This window comes from Danio rerio, chromosome 6 (assembly GCF_049306965.1).
Source record: "Danio rerio strain Tuebingen ecotype United States chromosome 6, GRCz12tu, whole genome shotgun sequence".
NCBI classification, from domain to species: Eukaryota; Metazoa; Chordata; class Actinopteri; order Cypriniformes; family Danionidae; genus Danio; species Danio rerio.
In genome coordinates, this window is record NC_133181.1 from 57,552,501 (window position 1) to 57,579,349 (window position 26,849).

Consider the following 26,849-nt stretch of genomic DNA (forward strand, 5'->3'; position numbering starts at 1 on the left):
ACTTACATCAAAAAAATAAATACAATGTACTTACTGTGTTTATAATGTATTTGAGAACACTTGTGGTGATTTTGAGTTGGGATTGAGGTTGGGTTATGGACAGGTTTGGTGCCATGGGTAGGATGAAGGGTAGGTTAAGGTGTAAGGGATGGTCAGCAGTGTATTTACAAATGCAATTACAAAAGTTAATTACAGATGTAATTGCACACATGTATTTAATCAAGCATAATAAATTAATCAAACACAGTAAATACATGTATTTACACAATAAGTACATTGTAACAAACTAGTAATTCCTATGTAAGTACATGTTAGTTAAGGCCACTTAATATAAAGTGGGACCTTAAAAATAATATAGAGAGTTTTAAGTCTGTAAAATAAAATGTACAGGCAGCTTATTGCAAGGTTTTTGTAGCATAATATACAACACCAACACAGACAATAGATCACTTTAGACTATTAAAGATGTTCATAAGTCACTTTTTCTAACTTTTCAAGGTTAAAAGTTGTTGGAAGAAAGATGAAGCTTCAATGATGCAATTCAAAAGCATAAATGAATGTGGAAAAATAAACGAGAATCACTAAATATGGAAATCTGCTAATTTAGGGATACTTTATTACAGTTTAGTTGCATTAGAAGTGTAATGTTTTGCTGTAGTAGCCCATGAGACGTTTGCATGTGTGTTTTGACCTTAAACGGTGTTTGTCAGGAGGACTGGAGTCACTCATCCTCCCCAAAACAAACACAATGAGACACAGCTGGACCTGCTGGAACCATCGTCACATGAAAACTGGATGTAGAAAGAATAACAGAGAAAACCTATTTAGTTAGCTAGCTGATTAGCTGGTTATGAAATGATTTAGGTTTGTTAGTAAGATTTTATATTTTAAAGCAAGTTGTTTATAAAATAAAGCAGTTTAGACTGTTATGGTAGTTAATTAATGCTAGCTAATTAGTTAGTTCATTTAAAAACTCAATTTGTTGAATACTATGAATACTGATGTGTTAATTCAAATGTGGGCAAGTTGGCTTTTGTTAATTATACAAAAGCCATCATGTGGCCAAGAGTTAAGACTCGAGACCTTCTGATAGGTTTTAATCAAGTTAGTTAGTTGGTTAGTTATGTTTAGTTAAACACATATGTCATGTTATGGCCCAAGACCAAACCGTTTTAAATTGTTGTAGGCATTAGTGGAGTTAGTTAGTTAGTTATGTTATGTTATGTTATGTTATGTTATGTTATGTTATGTTATGTTATGTTATGTTAAACACACACATGCCATGTTATGGTCCAAGACAGAACAGCTTTGAATTGTTGTATGCATTAGTGGAGTTAGTTAGTTAGTTAGTTAGTTAGTTAGTTAGTTAGTTAGTTAGTTAGTTAGTTAGTTATGTTATGTTAAGTTAAACGCACACATGCCATGTTATGGTCCAAGACAGAACAGCTTTGAATTGTTGTATGCATTAGTGATGAAAGGTAGTTAATTGATTGGTTAGTTATACCACCCAAGGAATACATCTTGGGCCATAACATTTCATTCGTGTTTACCTAAATCAAAGCTAAGTTGGTTGGTTTGTTAATTAGTTATTTGGTAAGTTAGATTTAGTTAAACACATATGCCCCAGATATGTTATGGCCCAAGGTGTATGCATTAGTGGTGAAACTATGTTAGTTGGTTAATTAATTAGTTTTTTGGTTGGTTGGATGGATGGTTGGTTAGATTTAGTTAAACACCTATGCCATGTTATGGCCCAAGATGTATGCAATGGTGGTAATAGTTAGTTAGTTAGTTAGTTAGTTAGTTAGTTAGTTAGTTAGTTATGTTTAGTTAAACACAAATGCCATGTTATGGTCCAAGACCTAATAGCTTTGAATTGTTGTATGCATTAGTGATGCTAGTTAGTTAGTTAGTTTTGAATTGTTTTATTTGTGTGTTGTTAGTGAAACAAAGTTTGTTGGTTAGTTATTTGCTTGATTGATTACAGATAAACACAATGTATTATATTATATATATTATATATTAAGATAATATATTATTTCACATTATACCCCAAGACCTTCTGGCTTTGATTTGTTGTATGTGTTAGTGGTGAAACAGAGTTGGTCAATATAAGGAATACAAAGCAGAGAGAGAAACGTGTGTGCTGAAATAAAGAGCTGCTACATTTCTTTAATGCTTCAGACCGAATGTTGTAGTTCAATTTACTGCATTCAATTTACTGTTGATTAATTATGCTGTTGACTGGGTGTAACCGTATGGAATTAGTTACGTAGTTTCTATTGATTAAATTAAAAGATAATTGGGATGTCAAATTTTATGTTAATTGATTGAACATGATGTCTTCTAGAATTGCCTATAATGAAGTGGAAGATCTTTCAGTAACTGGATATGTGCAGTATTTGATATAGTATAATATGTTTTATTCCAATTTTATTTTTGCACATTTCGTTTTTTATTATTTTTATTACATTTTTTGGTGTTTTAATTTTACAGTTTCTGGAATTATTATTATTATCAAAATACATGTTTTAGTCACAGTATGTATCAAAGTTTCCATTAGGAAAAGAACGTAATTGTGCACGCTCAATTAAAGAGCTTGGCCAGCAGAGGGCGCGCGCACTCTTCTGGAGTGACTTCCTAAAGTCCGACACGCCCTTCCTCTCGAGTGCGCGCTCCAAACATCAACAGAAATGTAATGTCAATGTAAATCATTTTTTGCTTCATACATCAGTTTCCTAAAGTATAGCGCTTAGTAACCTTTTATATGCTTGGAATGTACAGAAACAACGCATATTGAGCCACTGTGTTTTAATGTTAATTTTGTGTGACGACTGAAATTATGACTGTGGTCATAATTGAATAAGCAGAGTTAATGAGCATTAGCTGTGCGTGTGAACGTGTTTATGTAACATATCAGGGCACAGATGTATATAAGACATGGGTATTACATGTCCACATTTTTTTAAAGCTTATATATCATACAGAATCAGCTGTTGCAGTTTTTCCTTTTCAGTCAAATGCAGTTTCCTGTATAAGGTTGGTGTAAAGGGATAGAAAATATAGTCTGTAAAGTATAAAGTTATAAAGTCACAATAATGCTAACAACAATGGTAGACATGCAGCTTAAAACCTCCCTCCCTCCAATGTCTTCAATATTACTTAAACAATTTAACCAAAATAATTCAAACTGTAATCTAACTTTATCCTAACAAACAAACCATACATAAGCTGAAAGAATTAATTCACTCTGTATAAATCTCAGTTAAAAAATAAATAAATAAATAAATTACACTTATGGTTTTGTGTTAATGATCACATATCCATTAAACCATCAGTAAACAGCAGATTTAATGTTGGCCTAAAACTTTTGCACAGTTTGGTTATCTACACACAAATCATTACACAATGATAATCATACAAGTCATACTTATGTAAAATATTGCATAATAAAAGTTTAAACATTAAAAATTTAATGCTTCCTCAGAGAAAATCTTGTGTAAAGCAGTTTGTCCTTTCATCAGGATCATGTCGTTCCCTTCACTTCAACAGCGCTTCCTCTGAGAAACACAAGAAAATGAGGAACACTGTGATTAAAATGCAGTTATGTCATTTATAATGTAGTTTTAGAACCTCAGCCTTGAGTTAGAGAGGAACAGTCTGTACGGAATGATTGGAAATATCCATCATGATCCATTTCAATCCAAAGACGCGCAGGTATACTGCAGGATCCATATCCACTGCTAATGGTATCTCCATTCAGGCTTAGGTAAAAATATCCATCCCTACTGGACAAACGCCAACTTGTCCATTAACTAGTTTAGGAGAATATGTATTTTGATATTTAAGAAGAGAGACTGCAGCTCTTTTAGATTCAGAGTTGGGAGATGAAGACTGCACTATGTTTTGCTGCATATTGATGATTCAATATTAAAATAAATGAAGCTTTTATTCTTTATCAAGTCTTTTAGCAAGTCTGCGCTGGATTTGGGACGTTTTTCTGTAAGTTAACATTTGTATTTTTATTTATCATCTTCTGTCATTTGTGCACTGCATAAAAATGCTTTCTTTACACAGAGTTTTTGTCTTGCTAGTCCAAATATCTACCAAATCTTTCTGTATTTCAATATATTTTATAATCTTATATTCAAATATCTTAAAAATCCAGAGTTTCTCTTAATGATCTCTCAACCTGCCCCCATTATTATTATTTTGACTTGTCCTTTTCCTGTTACCTTCTCGTTGTTGTTATTATTATTTTTATTATTTTTGTTTATTATTATTATTATTATTATTATTATTATAGTTACTGTTTTTTTGGTATTATTATTATTTTTGTTATCATTATTATTGTTTTTGTTATTGTTAATAACACTATTAATGTTATTATTTTGCTGTTGTTATTATTTTTATTATTATTATTATTAATATTATTGTTAATGTTTTTGTTGTTGTTGTTATTATTGTTGTTGTTTTTGCAATTATTATTATTATTATTATTATTATTGTAAAATTATTAGTGTTATTAGTTTTGCTATTGTTGTTGTTAATATTATTATTATTATTATTATTATTATTATTATTATTATTATTATTATTATCATTATTATATTATTACAGTTATTATTGTTAGTGTTTATTATTATTATTTATTATTGTAATTATCATTATCGTTGTTGTTGTTATTATTATTATTGTCGTTGTTGTTGTTACTATTGTGTTGTTGTTGTAGTTGTTTAATTTTCTTCTTCTAGTTATTATTGTTAGTGATTATTATTATTATTATTATTATTATTATTATTATTATTATTATTATTATTATTATTATTATTACCACTGTCATTGTTCAGGTTGTTGTCATAACTATTATTGTTGTATTACAAATACTTTGACAATGTCAACGTTATTATGAATCAACTTCCTCATTCTCTGCCACAGATTAGTTAAACGTGCTCTAGATATTCTTGCTTCATTATTGACACTATTTACAACCTTTATGGATGGTGCTTTCTGCTCTTATACATGTTGTACATTTTTTATGTACTCTTGTTTATATATTTTGACCCGTTCACCCAGTTACTTTTACATGCTCGCACACACATGCGCATTTCCCCATTTTTATTTGATTTCATGTCACGTAATTTGGGTATGCCTTTGCATAATAAAAAAACTAAATAAATAAAAATCCAGAGTTTCTCTTTAATGCATGCAACATTAAATAAGTAAAATAAGCATATTTCAAACCAAAAACAAGATTGTTTTACTTGATTTAATTAAACTCACTTGATTAAGAAAATGCTTTTTGATTTAAGAATTTTTATTTAATATAAATGAACAAAATCTCTAAGTATGGAAGTTTTTTTTTTTTTTTCCCCCTGTTATGTTTTCTACTTCTCTCTATTCCGTTCTAAACTAAATGATACACTAACAAGCGGATAATGTTTACTTGCCTGGCTGCACTTTGGGTTTTGACGGCGAGTTGGAGATGCTTGAGGCAAAATCTCATGATCTTAACATGTGCTGCACTTTTGTGTGGCTTGTTATTTACTGCCTTTAAAGCCACAGGCGGAGTTTTTAGATGACATCACCTCGCTGGTGCTTGATGACGTTGTGGTGTCTCTAATAGTATAGTAATTCTATAAAATGTGTGTGTAGCATCTATATAAATATTAAATAAACTATTATAATTTAATTTGGACTTGCTTATTTTTATCTTTATTTTACTATTTGTTTATAGATTTGTTTATTTTTTTATGTACAAATTTATGGTTTTATTTATTTATTTATTTTACGTTAACTCAGATTTATTTATTGTAATTTTACTGTTTTTTTATATATTAGTTATTATATTATTAGTTATTTATTCTGTATTTAATATTTTTGTAAAAATATGAATTAATTTTACTTTTAGCTTAGTCCCTTATTTATCAGGGGTCACCACAGTGGAATGAACCGCCAACTATTCCAACATGATTTATGGATGCCCTTCCAGCCACAACCCAGAACTGGTAAACACTCATACACTCTCACATTCACACACACATTCACTACAGACAACTTAGTTTATCCAGCACATGTGTTTGGACTGTGGGGAAAACCGGAGCACCCAGAGGAAACCCACACGAACACGAGGAGAACATGCAAACTCCACACAGAATTGCCAACTGGCCCAGCTGCGACTCAAACCACCAACCTTTTTGCTGTGAGGCAACAGTGCTAACCACCGAGCCACCGTGCCGCCCTTGAAAATTATTGTTGTAAAAATTGCATTAATGTTTGTAAAAATGTCTGTTAATTTAAACAATTTTTATTTATTTATTTTTTTGTATGTCTAAAAAAATGCTGGGATATTGTAATCCAATGTTTGGTCTAATCTGGACATCAAATTTTCAAAAAGTGTAATTTAAATTTAATTGAAAAAAAAAAAACATTGTGGGCGATGCAGTGGCGCAGTAGGTAGTGCTATCGCCTTACAGCAAGAAGGTTGCTGGGTCGCTGGTTCGAGCCTCGGCTCAGTTGGTGTTTCTGTGTGGAGTTTGCATGTTCTCCCTGCGTTCGCGTGGGTTCCCTCCGGGTGCTTTGGTTTCCCCCACAGTCCAAAGACACGCGGGGCAGGTGAATTGGGTATAGGCTAAATTGTCCGTAGTGTATGAGGGTGTGTGTGTGTGTGTGTGTGTGTGTGTGTGTGTGTGTGTGCGTGTGTGTGCGTGTGTGTGCGTGTGTGTGTGTGTGTGTGTGTGTGTGTGTTTCCCAGACATGGGTTGCAGCTGGAAGGGCATTCACTGCATAAACAAACTTGCTGGATAAGTTGGTGGTTCATTATGCTGTGGCGACCCCGGATTAATAAAGGGACTAAGCCGACAAGAAAATGAATGAATGAATGCATGAATGATTGAATGAATGAATGCATGAATGAAAAAACAATGTTGGATTTGTCCATAAGTAACCCAACATTTGGTTACAACAAACCAGCATTATTTTTAGTTTTTTATTTGTTTATTTAATTTTTTTTTCATTTTATTTAATTTTCATACGTTCATATGTTTTAGTTGACAAAAATATCACTTCCATATGCATTTATAATAAATAAATAAATAAATAAATTAATTAATTATTTAATTCATTCATTCATTCATTCATTAATTCATTTGTTAATTTAATTTGTTCTATTTATTTTATTTATTTATTTTTTATTTTTTGGGGGGGGGGGATCTAATAATTAAAAATGCTTTTGTTACTTAGATTGTTTGTCTTGTTTCTAGTATCTAACACTTCTTAAATCAAGAAGCTTTTAAGGCAAGCAAAACAAAATGTCTTGTTTTCAGAAATAACATGTTCAAATTAAGCTTTTCCTTAAGTTTTTCCTTAAAACAAGCAAAATAATCTGCCAATGGGGTAAGCAAAATCTTGTTTTTCCTTTTGGGATAAAATTATTAAGCTTACCCCATTGCAAGATTATTTTGCAGGTATGAAGGAAAAACTCACTTCATTTTGGCATATTTTTTTAAAACAAGACAAAATTTTACACTTGTCTAGAATTTTTTTCTTGATTTTTAGGAATTTTTTTTGTCTTGTTTCTTGGCCAAAAACTCCTTAGAAATGCATTTTTTGCACTGCATTTGTGTAAGCATCCGATGCTTTAAAATGCACTCTATAGGCGCTCTTGTTTTAAAATAAATATTCGTCTATTGTGCATGACTTCATGAACCACTCTAATATTACTCTAAAATATATATTCTATCTCTTCCATTAAATAAGACAGCTGTTTAAACCCTCAGTAAGGTCACGTGTATGAGCTTTATTATCCTGGACGTGAAGCTGGAATTGTATTTCGATTTGCCCCTCAGGAAATGTCCTTTACAAATGAGCGCATGACATATTTAATGACATTTTGGTATTTTAAGGCCTATTACTTACACTCCCTCTTACAATTTCATAATATACCATATCTTAATGCACAACTCGCATAAATACAAGTTGCACCCTTTTCTGACGCACATTTTCCATGGAAAGAATGGCAAAAAAAGTAATTTTTTTTGCTGTGGATGATCATGAAAATATATTACCAAGATCAGTCATATTTGCTTGTAAAATTCACTACAGTGTTCAGTAGATACACGTACAGTAGTAAAATCAGGCCAATAAAGGCTTTTTTTGAGTTTCAAGATGCTGGTAAAGCTGGAAAAGTCTTCCATGATTTTGCTTTTTAAACCCAGAGCTTGTTTCTGGTTGTCAGATGACTCATGTAGAGGAAAAGTTGAGTGGTGTTGGATTATAGCATGAGCTGATCTCTCTTAGGAAGACTTGCATGCATTCTTAACCTCATTAATTGATCTTAACTGGAACGCCGTTATAGGATGTAATGCCTTCATGGGCGACTCAGTGGCGCAGTAGGTAGTGCTGTCGCCTCACAGCAAGAAAGTCGCTGGTTTGAGCTTGGCTGGGTCAGTTGGTGTTTCTGTGTGGAGTTTGCATGCTCTCCCTGTGTTCACGTGGGTTTCTTCCAGGAGCTCTGGTTTCTCCCACAGTCCAAACACATGCCTTATTCATTTCACCTATAGCACAAGGCAAGTTTATTTATACAGCACACTTCATACACAGTGGCAATTCAAAGTGCTTTACATTAACGGGAATATAACAGACAAGTATAAATAAAATAAAGACAAATAGTATAAACACAGACGAAAACAGCATAAAGACGTTTTTTCCATATAATCCAAAACAGCGGTGTATCATATTTTCTTATTTTACACTGTGACTTTCCTATTCTGGTAATCACCCCCTCCCCCCACTATGGACTTTTTTGGCACCTATTAATCTATTGGACATCTCCAACAGATTCGATTTTTCACCTAAAATCGAAAAGTTAAGCTTTACAGCTCTAATGTAGTCCCTTTATTCATCTAAATTGAATAAACTAAAGTGGCCGTAGTGTATGAGTGTGTATGGATGTTTCCCAGTACTGGGTTGCGTCTGGAAGGGTTAAGTTGGCGGTTCATTCCGCTGTGGCGACCCCTGATTAATAAAAGGGTCTAAGCCGAAGGAAGATTAAATCTATAATTTCTCCCTAATTTATGATGACACAGTTCACTGAAATGTTGATGTAAAAATATGTTATTATGCAGCATTAGGAGAATATTGGCTCTGTTCCAAGCTTTCAGATTATTATTAATAACTTGGAACAGAGCCAATATTCTCCTAATGCTGCATTCACACCAGATACGGAAGAACAGTCAAGCACGAGGGATTTACATGTTAAGTCAATGCAAAGATGCGAATGGACATCCTGTGGCGCGATATGTGTGAATGGCGCGGTGTGAATTGTGCGAATGGCACAATGCGAATGACGTGATGCGCACAAATGATGCGATACGCGCTGCGCGAATTGAGTGTTTAACTTTAATTGAGTGTTTAATTGAGCGTTGCACGCAAATCGCTCAAGTTCAAAAATCTGAACTTCAGTGACATTCATGCCGCGTTAACCAATCAGGAAGGCATCCTTATGACATAGCGCCTGTTGTTGGTTTCCCGGGGGGAAATCCTCCTGCCTACACCAAGAACAGTTCATCAAACTGGGCTCCACTCAGTCAGATGCACCGCTAAAAGATTCCATCCAGGTTAAGTTTCTGGAGGAGTTTATGAATTCACAGAGGTGGGTGCACCTCTGAAAGGATCTAGAGGACTCAGACACGGCTCCAATCGAATAAATGCTGTTTTTAAAAAAAACTAGTTACCCTACTGAAAAAAACAGCTTAAACCAGCCTAGGCTGGTTTTAGCTGGTCGACCAGGCTGGTTTTAGAGGGGTTTTGGCCATTTCCAGGCTGGTTTCCAGCCATTTCCAGCCTGGTCTGAGCTTGTCAGGCTGGAAGATGACCAGCTAAAACCAGCTTGAACAGCCTAGCTAGGCTGGGAACCCAGCCAAAACCAGCTATGTCCAGCTTAAACCAGGCTGGCCAACCTGGTTTTAGCTGGATTTAACTGGTCATTTTCCAGCCTGACCAGCGACGACCAGGCTGGAAATGGCTGGAAACCACCCTGGAAATGGCCAAAAACCCTTAAAACTAGGCTGTTGAACCAGCTGAAACCAGCCAACCAGCCTAGGCTGGTGTAAGCAGGATTTTTAAGCATGGTATTCATAAAGCGCAGTTATTTTCTTAATAAAATCCATGTTCGACATTTGGCAATGAAGCTAGAGTCTGACAGACAGAAGCCCTGCCCATGATGCGAATCCGCATCTATTGCCCAGTGAGTTTGACGTGTGAATGAAGCGGATTTTAACGTGCGAATAAAGAGAGTAAGCTCAAATGTTCATGCGTCTATTTACGTGCGAATAGTGCGATTTATCCACACGTTCTGCATCTGCTGTAAACACAGCAGTACAGTTCAAGGAATATTAAAATGTTAGAATATTAGCTTGGGCGTCACGATGGCGCAGTGGGTAGCACAACTACAGCAAGAATGTCACTGGTTTAAGCCTCGGCCATGTCAGTTGGCATTTATTTGTGGAGTTTGCATGTTCTCCCTGTGTTGGTGTGGGTTTCCTCCGGGTGCTCCGGTTTCCCCCACAGTCCAAAGACGTGATTATAGGTGAATTGGGTAAGCTAAATTGTCTGTAGTGTATGTGTATGGATGTTTTCCAGTACTGGGTTGCAGCTGGAAGGGCATCCACTGTGTTAAACATATGCGGGATAAGTTGGCAGTTCATTCCGCTGTGGCGACCCTAGATTAATAAAGGAACTAAGCTGAAAAGGAAATGATAGAATATTAGGTTTTAAAAAGCTGTAGGGACATTCGGGAAAAGGTGAACAGATATTATGATATAACCATATAATGTGATTTGTTTGAGCTTGCTAATTCTGTAATGGAAAATATGATTGGAAGAATTAAAAACGCCCTTGCAAACGCTCTCAGAAAGACCAGCTCAGCTGAATCTGGGTCAGTTATGCCAGGCTGTGTGGGATTTTAACACACTGTAGTTGGATCCAAAGAAGAGTGTCCCTCAGGCTCAGACATCAAGTTCACTAGATATATATGATTTCTACAATGGCTTTACACTTGTTAATGCCTGCCGGTCTGCACAGCGTTTGCCAGTTTCATCAGCATGGGATGATATGAAGCTCCTATGTTTTCATTTCTTTTAACTGGCTGAATTTGGCTGTCAGTCAGTTTCATCATGGTCTTTGATTCATGATCCTACAATATATACATGTCCATACCCACCAGTTTGAATGCAGCATATACTGTGTAAAGCTCATGCTAAGATGCTGCATTTGCTGAAGTGTTTTGGGTAGTTACTAAGACCTGCTAAGGTGTTGCTATGCATTTTTTAAGGTGTTTCGGGTAGTTTCTGATACATATCTAGTGTTTGCTTGGGTATTCTAGTGGTTGCTAAGGTGTTGCTATGCATTTGCTGAAGTGTTTTGGGTTGTTACTAAGATCTAATGTTTGCTAGTGTGTTTTTTGATGTGTTTTGGATAGTCACTAAGACAAGTAGTTTTTACTGGAGTTTTCTAGGGGTTTCTAGGTGTTGCTGTGCATATGCTGATGTGTTTTGGGTAGTTACTAAGAAAATCTAAGGTTTGCTAGTTCTAGTGGTTGCTAAGGTGTTGCTATGCATATGCTAATGTATTTTTAGTAGTTTCTAAGACCTATATAGTGTTTGCTTGGTTGCTAAGTTGTTGCTATCTGTTTGATGATGTGTTTTGGGTAGTTACTAAGACCTATCTAGTGTTTGCTTGAGTGTTCTAGCTGTTGCTAAGGTGTTGCTATGCAAGACCTATCTAGTGTTTGATTGGGTATTCTCGTGGTTGCTAAGGTGTTGTCATGCATTTTCTGAGGTGTTTAGGTTTGTTACTAAGATCTAGTGTTGCTAGGGTGTTTGTTGATGTGTTTTAGGTAGTTGCTAAGACCTATATAGTGTTTACAAGGGTTTTCTATTGGTTTCTAGGTGTTGCTATTGATTTGCTGATGTGTTTCGGGTAGTTACTAAGACAATCTAATATTTGCTAGTTCTTGTGGTTGCTGAGGTGTTGCTATGCATTTGCTAAGGTGTTTTTGGTAGTTACTAAAACCCATCTAGTATTTGCTTGGTTGCTAAGGTGTTGCTATGCATTTGCTGAGGTGTTTTGGGTAGTTACTAAAACCTATCTAGTGTTTGCTTGGTTGCTAAGGTGTTGCTATGCATTTGCTGAGGTGTTTTGGATAGTTACTAAGACCTATCTTGTGTTTGCTTGAGTGTTCTAGTGGTTGCTAAGATGTTGCTATGCATATGCTTAGGTATTTTGGGTAGTTTCTAGGACCCATCTAGTGTTTGCTTGGTTGCTAAGGTGTTGCTATCCATTTGATGATGTGTTTTGGGTAGTTACTAAGACCTATCTAGTGTTTGCTTGAGTGTTCTAGTGGTTGCTAAGGTGTTGCTATGCATTTGCTGAAGTGTTTTGGTTGGTTACTAAGACCTATGTAGTGTTTGCTTGAGTGTTCTAGTGGTTGCTAAGGTGTTGCTATGCATATGTTGAGGTGTTTTGGATAGTTTCTAAGACCTATCTAGTGTTTGCTTAGGTTGTCTAGTGATTGCTAAGGTGTTGCTATGCATTTGCTGAGGTGTTTAGGTTTGTTACTAAGATCTAGAGTTTGCTAGGGTGTTTGTTGATCTGTTTTTGAGCAGTCAGTAAGACAGACATAGTGTTTACTTGGGTTTTCTATTGGTTTCTAGGTGTTGCATTTGCTGAAGTGTTTTGGGTAGTTACTAAGACAATCTAATGTTTGCTAGTTCTAGTGGTTGCTAAGGTGTTGATATTAAATTTGCTGTGTTTTGGTTAGTTCCTAAGATGTATCTAGTGTTTGCTTGGTTGCTAAGGTGTTGCTATCCGTTTGATGACTTGTCAACTTTGTTTGATGTCAAACCAGCTACCTTCTTACTGTGAGGCGACCACCGCGACAATATTATATAAAAAATATCCTTTAAGTTGAAATTATGTTGGTCATTGGAATGGTTAGCAGCCAAAAGCAGTCACTTATGAGTTTTTTTTTAATCGTCTTATCAGTTGTTTCATTTAATTAGTTTTCTTTTTTCTTATGGTTAGTCTTTTATCACATCTTAAGAGTTCTGTTACATTAATTGGCGAGATTGTACTCTTACATTCTTGTGGTTTTGCTCTTGTGTTTTGAGACCAGATAAGTGTAGTTTTGGTTTGGGTTTCCATTCTTAAAGTCTGGATCTCAGTTTTATGATCTGAGATCCAGACCACAGTCTATTTCTAGTGTACCAATGGTGATTATTACCTCAACCACTAGTTGGCGCAATATCTTCACCATTGTACTAAATGCACAAAGTGACTTGTGAAATGAATGCAGCATTTTAAATCTATCATTTCAGTTGATTAAAATGGACAGTCTGGTTTTTGGTCTGGAATTGGTCTTAAATAAGCATCTGATCTTGTTTTTATGGTTTAGTTTCTTAAGCTTCTTTTTTCTCTGCAGTAGGTTCAGACGGTTCATTTTCACAAGTGAGGAAAGACTTAGAGAACTTGATGTTTTAGTGAAGTCATGGGGTTGGGCTGGATTTGTTTATAGGCCTTTCAGTCAATATTTGTGTCTCTGGATTTGTGTCTGCTTGACTGCCGCCAGTAGCTCAGATTATACTGTAATGACTCTAAAACAATTAGGTCTATTAAAGCACATCGATTCAAATTTGTTCTTATAAAATTGGCCTATTAAACTACATCTATTAAAAGGCTTTTCCTTGGCAAGTTTCCTTCATTAGCATTCACTGCAGTTCATTCTTTCACTGAAATCTGTCCTAATATAAGCTATAATGTTAAAGGTTTTTTATTCGATGTTTGATGTAATAATTTGATGTTGAACAAATCTTCTCTCCATTAAACAGAAATTGGGCAAAAAATAAACGGGGGCTAATAATTCAGACTCCAACTATATATGGGCCCTATCATAGTCTTTTGGTAGTTTCAGCTTGGCGCAAGAGTCGTTTTGAGGCGTTGCGCTAAGCTGCTTAAATAGCAAATGCATTAGCGCTCATTTGTGCGCCCATAGGCGTTCTGGTCTAAAAAGGGAGGTGTTCTGAGGCGGACCGCTGGCGCGTAGCTATTTTGAGAAACTATAATAGATTTTTCATTAGACCAAAACTAACCCGGTCTAAACTCCGGCGCAGAGTTGCACCTCGCTTTCGCACTGCTTAATACGCACAAGAGAGCAATAGGCAAATATCTTTACATATGAAAAAATTTTAAATATTAATGATATATATATATATATATATAGGATATAATAAGAATAGATATAGAATATAAATATAAAGGATTAAAATATTACAAAACATATTATTTTCTAGCCTACATAAATATGAAAAATCACTGCTTTTATGTCTTCATCTCGGGAGGCTTTTTCAGTTCTTTCATAACAATTTGCTTTTGTATAATGTTATTATTATTAGCAGTGTTATTTATTATATCCATATTTATATTTGTTTTACTAAAAACAAGCTTAGATTTGCCCACCTGTCAGGTTTTAGACCATATGGGGCACAGCATGTGTTTTAGGATATAACTCAGGTTTTTGAACACACTTCGTTATTATTATTCATTTATTCGTTTGCTGGAAATTATAACTAAATTTAGAAATAGTTTTGAAACGAATATTTGCACTTTACAAACAAAATTTTTTATTGATAGACTAATTGATGTCTGTGCATAAAGGTTTCCCTATCCTAGAGCAAATGTGAAAGTAGTTCCATTATCTCTCATTCTCAGGCAGTAGATGCTCTGTTTTCTGTTAAAAAACTGTTAACTCTTAACTGTTTGCTTGTGAAATGCTAATTTTTTCCACTTAGACTTACTTTGCGTCCTGTAAATAGCGAATGCGCTCTTGGCGCGACGCAGCTGGCTCTTAAAGGGAATGGGAGATGAGACTCTAATTAGTTTATTCTCAAAACACACCTATAACTCATTAAGAAAATAAACTCAACCCTTTTAGCCCATGCGCCATGGCGCAAAGCAGGTTTTCCCATCCTTAAATTAGCAAAAACATGTTCTGACACGCCCTGAAAGCGTTTGCGCCCTGCGTTTTGCGCTCTGCGCTTGGACCGTCAAAATAGAGCCCTCTATATTTACATATATATGTGTACATACACATACATATGTAATGTCCATGTAATGTCCTCGTTCGTGGTTACAAGGACTTGGTTGCTAGTGTTCTGCATTTGCAGAGTTATTTTGCATAAATAAAGCTTGCTTTTCTATTTCATGCACATTTAATTGATTTTGTTTTAGGTAGGTGCATGGACTATACAGTGCTCAAATTCAGCCACTTATGAGCTTTCTTTTATTATGCAGCTGTGTATACAGTGGACAGTGGATAGCAAGAGATTTTAGAGCAGAGCTGCACTACGGCTTTAGTTTGTCTTTATGCAGATGGGTCAGTATGCAGTGGAATGGGCCATTTAAAATTCCTGTGGGAAATAGCATCAAGTGTGTAAATTGGGTTAGTTGTATGACAGACAAGGGTGTGGGCCGGACTGAATTGGATTAGGAGTGACTGATGATCCACAGGCATTTCGTAGAGCCAGAGTCAGTCTCGCATGTTGAATCCTTTTAGTCCAGCAGCACAGAGTATTACACTGTTAATGATGTCACGCTATCATGCTGTTCTTCCAGTGTCACAGAAACACTCTGACAGGGGCGTCTGGGGAAAATGCTGCTTACAATGCATCGGGTAGTTTTAAAAGCAACATAATGCACCACCTATAATAATTTCCATGCCTAAAAAATTAAACATAATTATGTAATTATAGTTTTCTGTTTGATTGCTGACATATTATTAGTGATATGTTTGAGCTTGAGGAGAAATATTACAGGTTTAGTTTGGATTTAGATTTCTTCATAAAACAGGAAACAGCTTGTTCACTGTGGTTTAAAAAATGCATATGAGAATAAACAGTACTAGTTTGGTGCCAGTATGTTTTTGAAAAATATAATAAATTAATATTAACGGATATCAACTTTAAGGAATTAAAAAAAAAAATTTAAGTCATATTGTGAAATATAACTTAAAATTTTGTTATTAAAATAAAACTTTTTTTTGTGTGTGTGTGCTGAGATTTTAAACTGTAAATTATTTTTGTGACAATTTAATGTTTTTAATTGATTTCAGTTTTTAATGCCACCTAATTAGTTTAAATTAAACATAATACATAAAATATTAAATAAAATAAAGTAAAATAAAATATAATTTATAATAAAATAAAATTAAAATAACATAAATTAAAATTTCAAATATAATAATATGAAATAAAATACAAAAATAAAACTAAATTGAACAAAATAAAATATAAAAAAGATAATAAATATACAAAAAATAATTTTTAATAAAATATTAAATGAAATATAATATATAATATAAAATGTAAAAAAATTAGATTAAATATTTAATATATAATGTAATAAAATAAAATTTTAAATCAAATAAAATCTAGAATAAAAATATAAATTGAAATAAAATATAAAATAAAATATAAAATATAAAGACAAATAAAATATGTAATTTAATAAAATCTCAAATAAAATGATATATATATATATATATATATATATATATATATATATATATATATATATATATATATATATATATATATATATATATATATAATAAAATAAATATTAAATATAAAATATAAATAAAAATAAAATATAGAATGGGATAAAATATTAAATAAAATATAAAATAAAATATAAAATTTAATTAAAAAAACTTTTATTATTTTGTGGTGACAATATTTTAGGATTTGTTTGATACATGTTTTTTATATACTAAAATATTCATTAATTTCAAAGATCTTTGATTATTTGTCATGTTATGCGTTTTTTTTATTAATAAAAGTATAAATTTACATTTTTTTCATATTTTATTTAAAATATACATTTTATATTTTTTATGTATAGATTTTATACATTTTCTGTATTTTCATTATATATCCGTTGTATGAGAAACAGAATAAATGCCCTCTTTAGCAGTGTTTTCTGTTCTCTGCTGCCTCTCTAAATGCTGCTTGATAAATGTGATCAGAAGCATCTTCTGGCTGGCTTGACCCAGCCTCTGTCTCTCCCTGACAAGACTCAATCTGACATACTGAATTGGTCCTGTAGAAGTGGCAGAAAATAAATAAATTATTGAATCTGGGTCTTGGGTCTAAATTTAACAAACAAAACCAGGTCTGTTATATAAAGCCAAGACCAGTCACATAAGGACAGTGACTGCCATATGAATATTTCTCTTACAGAGGAAAAAAATCCACAGTCCACCACACTGAAATGGAAGAATCGAATATAATAATAATAATAGTTTTATTTTTATTTAAATTATATAATGTTAATAATTTGTTTTGTGTTTAATATGTTTAGCAAAAAACACTTGATGATTAACAACATCAACATTTGATTGTTGCAAAGGTGTTGCTATACGTTTTTTGAGGTGTTTTGGCTATGGTAGTTGCCAAGTGGTGTTCTATGATGGCTGCTAAGGTATTGCTGTACATTTTCCAGGGTGTTTTGTCAGGTTAATAGGACATTATCTTGAGAAAAGAAGCGCTTTATGTCGCTAGGCAACGACTGAATCAGCTGGGTATTGTGTGAGAGTGTTGCTGTTAATATTGTTATGGTTGTAATATTTAATAATATTGTCATTTTGATAACTCTTTCTATGAATTGATTAGGTAAAAGCACTGTCCATGCGTGTTTCCTTGTCGGTTAGTAACACTATATTTCATTGCACAACAATAGTCTATCAGGCTTATTGGCTAAAAATAGAGAAATCACAGTTTAATTTGTTATTATTAGATTATTCAAAAATTTCACCTCTCCACCCTGCAGAAAAATCCAGCTTAAACCAGCCTAGGCTGTGGTTTTAGTTGGTCGACCAGGCTGGTTTTAGAGGGGTTTTGGCCATTTCCAGTCTGGCTTCCAGCCATTTCCAACCTGGTCTTAGCTGGTCAGGCTGGAAACTGACCAGCTAACTCCAGCTAAAACCAGCTTGACCAGCCTGGTTTAAGCTGGACTTAGCTGGTTTTGGCTGGTCTTCTCCCAGCCTGACCAGCTATCACCAGGCTGGAAATGGCTGGAAACCAGCCTAGAAATGGCCAAAACCACTCTAAAACCAGCCTGGTCGACCAGCTAAAACCAGCCAACCAGCCTAGGCTGGTTTAAGCTATTTTTTTCAGTAGGGCAAGGTGAAAACTTTTTTTTACCTGCAATTTTAGTTCTAATCCAGGGGTGGCCAACCCTGTTCCTGGAGAGCCACCTTCCTGCAGATTTCAGTTGCAACCCAAATCAAACACACCTGAACTAATTAATTAGGACCTGAACACAAAGTGATAATTACAGGCAGGTGTGTTTGATATGGGTTGCAACTGAAATCTGCAGGAAGGTGGCTCTCCAGGAACAGGGTTGGCCACCCCTGTTCATATAGAATTCAGTCCAATGCGCAATGTACTGCGGGTAATATCAGCGGTTAGAGCAGAGGTTACCAATCTAGGTCCTGGAGGGCCGGTGTCCCTTGCAGGCTTTAGCTCCAACTTGCTTCAACACACCTGCCTGTATGTTTCAAGTATACCTAGTAACACCTTGATTGGCTTGTTCAGGTGTGTTTGATTAGGGTTGGAGCTAAAATCTGAAAGACACCGGGTTTCCAGGAACAAGTTTGGTGACCACTGGGTTTGTAAGCTTCTACACTTAAAATGTTCACCAGAAATAGTAAACCATCCAGGAAGCTTTGGCATACTCCATTCAACATATTATGATTTGGGACACACCAATTCTGTTTTCAAGTGCTATTTAGGACTGATAGTATGGGAATTGGAACGCAGCATGAGACTAGGTTGCATTACTCCAATACAAATTGATGCTTGTCTGGTAAAAGGCTAAAGTTGAACGCGTGCATTTCATCAGAGGGCACGTCCTCTGAAGACTGCTTTTGGCATGATGTCATGACGGATATAAGTCTGAGCCGCTGGCTTGTGCATGTTTGTGAGTAAATGTATGAGTGTATTGGAGGAAAGAGTGTGTCAGTGTGTCTGCTGGTGAGGGGAGGGAGAGCTGAAGTCTCCTGCTCTGTTTTGTCTTCCTCATTGGCTCTTGAAGTGTCCTGTCTGGCTGTCCTGTGTGTCCAGATGTCTTTAGTCTCCGCCTTCCCTTGAGATTTCATCAGACGTTAAAGGTTATCTCTGAAACAGCGCAGGGATGCTGCAGGAATTGACCGCAACAGTCGCTCTGCAACGGAAGGTGAGATTTCATGGCCTATATTCAAATGTTGCATAAAGTCTGAACTGTTTGGGGATTTATTGGTGGTGTGTTGAGTGTTTTCGGAGAGATCACGGATGTGTTTATCTCTCTATCTGTATGTGTGTGGAAGAGAGGCAGAATTCAATAACAGCAGCTGCTCGGTAGTTGTTTTCTGGGCCACTTCTCTTTAGTCCACTTGCTGTGTCATGATTCCTGTAGACTCTGCTCGCTGTGCTGCTATAGATTCAGACTGAAGTTGTGCTGTCATATGCACAACTGTGAATTGTACGTTGTTTATTCTATTGGGATTTGCAGTTTTGTCACTTTAGTTTAAAAACGCATGTTTGTTTTTTATGATGATGCAGGAGGTTTATTTGTTGCAAATGAGCATGTTGCCATAATTTTTATTTCCCTTAGAGCTTTACAATATAACATACTTGATTTTGGTAGTTTTTCATTCATTTATTCATTCATTCATTCATTCATTTTCTTGTTGGCTTAGTCCCTTTATTAATCCGGGGTCGCCACAGCGGAATTAATCGCCAACTTATCCAGCAAGTTTTTAAGCACCGGATGCCCTTCCAGCCGCAACCCATCTCTGGGAAACATCCACACACACATTCACACATTACGGACAATTTAGCCTACCCAATTCACCTGTACCGCATGTCTTTGGACTGTGGGGGAAACAGGAGCACCCGGAGGAAACCCACACGAACGCAGGGAGAACATGCAAACTCCACACACTGCGCCACTGCTTCGTTTGGTAGTTTGTTTGTTTTTTATCTCCTATATAGACGTTTTTTAATTGTATATGTTTTATTTTTGGAGTTTATATGTCCCTTAGAGTTTTATGATTTGAAGGGGACCTATAATGCAAAAATCTATTTTAGATGTGGTTTAAACAGTTATGGCATCAGTGTGTGAATATAGTTAACCTCTTATAGAAAAAACAAATTAATTATATATTTTTTAATAATCACACTTGATAAAAACAGTCCGCGGAAACACTTTGACATTCTTGCTTTGTACATGTCATCAGAAAGGAAAATCTCGCACATTAATGACCATCTCTTCACCATTAGCATAGACAACCCTGAGTGAGAAGCAGCTGTCCCATAGTAAAGTTTTAACACTGTAGCTGCTGAAGATGAAGGGCTCTGTTTTAACGATCTAGGCACAAAGTCTAAGGCACAAAAGCATTAAAAGTCACCTATGGTGAAAAATCTACTTTTAAAGCTGTTTGGACACACATGTGTGTAGGTATAGTGTAGACCGTCATATTGGAGTGATATAAACACACTCAGTCCTTTTTTTTAATTTAACAACACAAAATGTTGGACCAATAGGAGCTGTTTTTAGATAGCCTGCAACTTGACGTAGGAGTGTGGTCCCCCCGCCCATCAATATTGATTGACAGGCACGCGTCACCATACCCTCAGTTTGTTGTTTCACGTCCACCATTTTCAGCGTGAGAGTCAAAGCGATGTCACTAAAGGAACACCCTTGCTCTATTTTTAAATGTAAGGCTCATTGGGCTCAACACAAGATCAACATTAACCACATGATTGCTGTTATCAGAATTATTGTTTGTAAGTTAGTTTGTTTGTAGGTAGGTTTGCAAAAGGTTTTCATTGCGTCTACCTTAAACTTAAGCTTTTTTTTCTCCCGGTCACAGAAGCTCCCTGTGATCTTAACTAGGTGCAGCTAGAAAGTGCAAGCTTTCTGTCAGGGTACACACAACGGCGCTTCCAGTCGGCAGCTGTCTGCGGCGCCTAGCCATGATTCGGGACACTTCATATTTCTGCCGCGCCACAGAGCGCCATCTGAATCGTTTCATTTTAAACAACATGCAAATGTGCGTGTCTGCTGTTCTGTGTCGTGGCTATGAGCGGCGCATCTGGTGCCTTAGTCAAAGTTAATTTAATGTGCGTGGTTATTAGTCTCGGTGTGCAAGCTTGGAACTTTAAACTAGCAATTGGCTGTAACAGTTGGCTGTAAAACTATACAAAGACACATGATTTTGTACTCTCTGCTTGGTCTTTGTCAGAGGCGTACATGTACGGCTGAATGCTGGTTCTCTCACTCATGCTGCTTCTCTCTGTCTTGGCTCCGCCCCTTTGTTACGTTGGGCGGGAAGTCGAAACTTATTTTCATGTGAAGCAACACACCCCTAAAACAGCGAGCTGTGTACACACGCCCAACATGACCCTTTTTAACACATTATAATAAATAAATTCTGAACTGTGTTTTTTGAACTGAACCTAAACTAGCACACTCAGAAGAACCATAATACTAAATCTTAAAAAAGGGGTAAACCATGTGCCCTTTAAGGCTGTGTCCGAATCGACTTTTGCTATTTTAAGGACGGAAAAATACGCTCTGTGCCCTGGCACATGGTCTAACAGGGTTGTTTTAATTCTCTTAATGAGTTCTGGGTGTGTTTTGAGCATAACATGCATTAAACCAATCAGAGTCTCATCTCCCATTCCCTTTAAGAATCAGTTGCGTCGCGCCATGGTGCATTAGCTCATTACATAGCAGACTTTGTAAGTGTAAAAACTGAATGCTTCACTAGTGAGAAAACAGTTAAACAGACCATCTGCAGTGCGAGGATAAAGAGCCTCCTCCATTCAACCTCTTTACCTTCTCTTTACTTTAGTTTTACTCTTTACTCCTTTACTTTCATCGAGTAATGAAACGGGAGAAACTCTCTCCACAGAAGACATCCATTAGCCTACATATTTAATTTAGTTTGTTAAGCACAAAGATTTGTTTCAAAACTATTTCTAAACTCAGTTCTAATTTCCAGCAAACGAATAAATGAACAATAATAATGAAGTGTGCTCAAAAAATATCCAAACACACCTCCTGTTCTTATGCCCCATATGGCGATGCATACGTCTTCAAAATCCAACAGGTAGACAAATCTAAACTTGTTTTTATTAAAACAAATATAAATATGCATTTAATAAAAATTACGGCTAATAATCATGATAACATTATACAAATGCTAATTGTCATTAATAAACTGAAAAAAAAGTGTCCCGGACATGAAAATCCCCTTTAATATACTTTATTATTATATTATTATTATTATTTTTTTTAGAAAAATAATTGTTAGATTTATTTTTGTATATTTAATAGACTCTATTTGGGGGTTTGTATCTCCCGTAGTGCTTTAATATGTAATGTAATGTAATGTAATGTGTATTTATATAGCGCATTTATTGTGTATAAATTTGGCTATACACCCAAAGCGGTTCACAATCATGAGGGGGGTCTCTCCACACCACCACCAGTGTGCAGCATCCACTTGGATGATGCGAAGGCTGCCACAGGACAACAGCGCCAGTGCGCTCACCACACACCAGCTATTGGTGGAGTGGAGAGACCGTGATCCAGCCAATTCGGTGGAAGGGGATGATTGGGAGGCCATGATCGTAAGGGCCGATAGAGGGGCTTTGGCCAGGACACCAGCGTTACACCCCTGCTCTTTCAGGAGAAGTGCCATGGGATTTTTAATGACCACAGAGAGTCAGGACCTCGGTTTAATGTCTCATCCGAAAGATGGCGCCCACTGACAGTGTAGTGTCCCCTTCACTTTTACTGGGGCATTAGGACTCACATAAACCTCAGGTTGAGCGCCCCCTGCTGGCCTCACTAACACCACTTCCAACAGCAACCTAGTGTTCCCTAGTGGTCTCCCATCCAGGTACTGACCAAGCTCAGCCCTGCTTTAGCTTTAGTGAGTAACCGGTCTTGGGCTGCAGGGTGATATGGCTGTGGCTTCAATAATATACTTTATTGTTGAGCATGTTGTCACATCATTTGGTACATTGGGAAAGAGCTGTTTATCATGATTTGAGAGCAACACTGTAGAAATAATACCTAGTTTCAAGTTTAAAGATATTCTTTTTTTAAAGCAATTGCTGTTAACCAGGGGATCTCAGCAATTATATCATAATTTTAAATAATATAATACAAAAATAATATTTACAAAAAGGGTAAAATAAGTAAAAACAGCTAAAAATTCTTAAATATTTGCATTAATTAATTTGAATTGGTTTAATAGGCTTCTTCCATAAACAACGGATAACAAAATGCCAAATATTACAAAGTAATGAGTCATGCAAATTGATATGATTTAACAAGATGTACATTTCTATAATCTATGTCCAGCTGTAAAATGTATTTTTATATTATTTATTTGTTACTTTAATTCAGTCAGTCAAACTTGTGATTAAGTTCAGCTATGATGATAAAAATAATTTTAATTATCTTAATTTTTTTATTAAATAAAAGGTAAATTGCTTTTGGTGTCCTCAAACCTCAGTGTAGACAAATTCAAAATGTTTAAGAATAAATCATAAATAGTCATCTTACATAATGTTTGTATTTAAAACAACAGAAAGGATAGATAGCATGCAGAAAGGATAAAGCATTAGCCCCTTTCACACATACAGACCTTTCCGTAAAATTACCGGCAATTTTCCGGAAAGGTTGTATGTGTGAACAGGTCCTTTTTGAAAATACCGGTAAATTCGTTCTGGCTATTTTCCGGAAAGAGAAGTTGTAACATTACCGGTAATTTGCCGGAATGCTGCGCTGTGTGAATGCAGAAGGAAGATTGCCGTAATAAGCGCGTCCACGTCTAGAACGGGCTGACGTGAGACACCTGCTTTAGCCAATCAGAACAGTCAGAATCATTCACGTGCGCGCAGTTTATGAGAATAAAAGCCTTTGAATATTTTTTCCAGACACCTTTAGCTGCTAGATGTTAGTCAGATAATGTTTCTATGTTCCTTCTTAATGCTGTGTAAATAATTATCGATAAAATGTTTATGATAATCCGTTGTTTGTTTACCTTCAAGCTTTGCGTGTGCCCGTGAGCGCCCATAGCGCCAGCACACACACATATCATGAACATCTCGACATGCGAAAGTGTTACCCTATGTTTTCATTAGAGTTGTACTCAATACTGATCCATCCGAAGAGTTTGTAATGTAGTCAAATGTTTACAAACACAAGCGCAGCCGTTTAGAGGTCATTTCTGGTTAATGATGTCAGAATTTACCGGCATTTTGCGATGGATGTGTGAATGCTCTTTTCTGGAAAAATTCCGTAACGTCCTCGCCTGTGTGAACAGCGCTTTTTTGAATATACCGGTAAAGTAGTTCCGGAAATGTTCCGGATGTTTACCGGTATCACTGTGTGAAAGGGGCTATTGATATGATGTTTACTTTCATTTCATTTAACCTTTAGCTTAGTCCCTTCATCAGGAGTTGCCACAGTGGAAAGAACCGCCAACTTATCCAGCATATGTTTTACACAGCGGAGGCCATTCCAGCTGCAACCCAGTATTGGGAAACATCCATACACACTCATTCACACACATACACTACAGCCAATTTAGTTTATTCACCTATATCGCATGTGTTTGGACTGTGGGGGAAACCGGAGCACCTAGAGGAAACCCACGCCAACGTGGGGAAAACATGCAAACTCCACACAGAAATGCCAACTGACACAGCCGGGACTTGAACCAGTGACCTTCTTGCTGTGAGGCAATAGTGCCAACCACTGTGCCACCGTGTTGCCCCATAATGTTTACTTTTTTCAATTTATTTTCATTTACAGTCTTTTGAAACCAACATACACAATCACTGGGAAGCAGGAATTTCTAGAATTTTAAATAGAATTTATATAGAATTTATAGATTTTTAGCAACAAAAAGGTACAAAATCATGTGACTGGAGCAGTATCTTTTTTCAAAAACCTGCAGCTTTTGTACCCTATTTACCCTTGAAGGTACATTTCAGAAAGGGTACCACCCCAGTGACCGCTTTTGTACATTTGTATATCCCTTTCAACCACAACTGACAACTATAGTCCCTTCGACATGTTGTCATCAGTTTAGGCCAGTTTGAGCTGCAGACATATTCATGTATGTTGAACACACAGCACACGCGGCGCCTGGATGTCTTGCTCATCTCTGCAGATTTGGCTCTTGTCACTGCAGATAATGAGCTGTAATGGACGTGACGTGTCTGTGAAGCCAGCAGAGCCCTCAGGCTTTCATTATCAGATCCTCTTTCATCAGTCCAAACTGATCTGGAGTCAGAGTTCATGACCTTACAAGACATTTAGTGCACAAATCTTCAGAAGGCAAACAATTAATCAAATGCTCTCATGCTGTAAAAAGCGATTAGTTGACTACGTAAAGTGAGTAAACCTGCTGCTTTAAAAGTGACAGGTTGACCAAAAACGTGAGCAAACTGATAGTATCTTGAAACTGTTAAGTTAGCTTGAAGTCCACTTACAAATTTATGTCAGTGTTTATGTTGCTAGCTCACATTGTTATTTTTAAGGTGAATAATTAATCCAGGCCAGTTAATACCCTGAAAAATAATAGTTTGTTTTTGTAATCTTCAATGAAATTTTGACAATATGCTGGTTGTTGCTAGAAGGGATACAGCTGTGGCTGGAAGTTAACAAGAATTATTTATATTATTTTTTAAATTACTCATTAATTGTATTTTATCAAAGAGTTGCATGGTAGCTTAGTGGTTAGCACTGTTTGAGTCCAAGCTGTGTGGAGTTTACGTGTTCTTCCTGTGTTGGTTTGGATTTCCTCCAGGTGTTCCAGTTTCCCCCATAGTCCAAAGACGTGTGCTATAGACAAATTAAATAAGATAAATTGGCCGTAGTGAATGTGCGAGTGTATGGTTGCTTCCCAGTATAAAATAAAATAAAATAAAATAACTAAATAACTAAATAAAATATAAAATAAAAAAATAATAATAAAATAAAATGTTTAATAAAATAACAAAATAAAATATAAATAAAATAAAATATAAAATAAAATAACAAAATAAAATATAAAATAAAATAAAATTATATAAAATATAAAATAAAATAAAAAATGAAATAAAAAATAAATAAAATATGAAATAAAATAAAATTGCAGAATAAAATAATTAAATAAAATGATAAAATATCAAATAAATAAATAAATAATATAACTTGTAGTTTAATTTATAAATTTATAAAATTTTATTTGTACAATTATAAAATAAACTGACATTTAATTTAAAGAAAAAATAATAGTTAAAAGATTTTTTAATATTAAATAAATTAAATGAAAAAAAATAAAATAGGTGGCGTGAACATAAAAAATAAATACATAAACCAATAAACTGGCTTGCACTTAAAGGATTGTGAGTATATATATTTCTACTAATTGATTATTCATTTTTTACTCATCAATCTTATTTGCATATCTGCGAGTAATTAGTGCTTAGTGACCCAGTGCTGCTGCTTTGGCCACAGCGTCTGTTCTTCTCTGAAGGGGTTTGGTCTGAGGTCTGCTGACAGACCGGCACCACTTGGCACTCCCAGCATGCACTGCAGCCCTGTCTGCCATCTCTCAAGCCCTTCAGTGACTGGCACCGAATCTGCCCTTATGCCCAATAATAGGAGCAGGATTGAGCCTGTAGAGTCTCGCTGGTGTAACTCCTGCTCAAATTAAGTGTTCTGATTCATCCTGTGCCATAAAA

The 26,849-nt window shown here is 35.5% G+C and overlaps 1 protein-coding gene across 5 annotated transcripts in view; it reads left to right on the plus strand.

The window, feature by feature from the left end:
* The window catches only part of nav1b (neuron navigator 1b), a 214,166-nt gene that overhangs the window by 38,399 nt on the left and 148,918 nt on the right, over positions 1-26,849 (plus strand). For 2 of the 5 annotated variants that reach the window (XM_073954706.1, XM_073954707.1), the window contains exon 1: positions 19,235-19,290. The exons of the other annotated variants lie outside the window; for them this stretch is intronic. The gene's annotated coding sequence lies outside the window, so the exon portion shown is untranslated. Of the gene's footprint in view, positions 1-19,234; positions 19,291-26,849 lie in introns of those variants that run through there. 5 annotated transcript variants of the gene reach the window in all.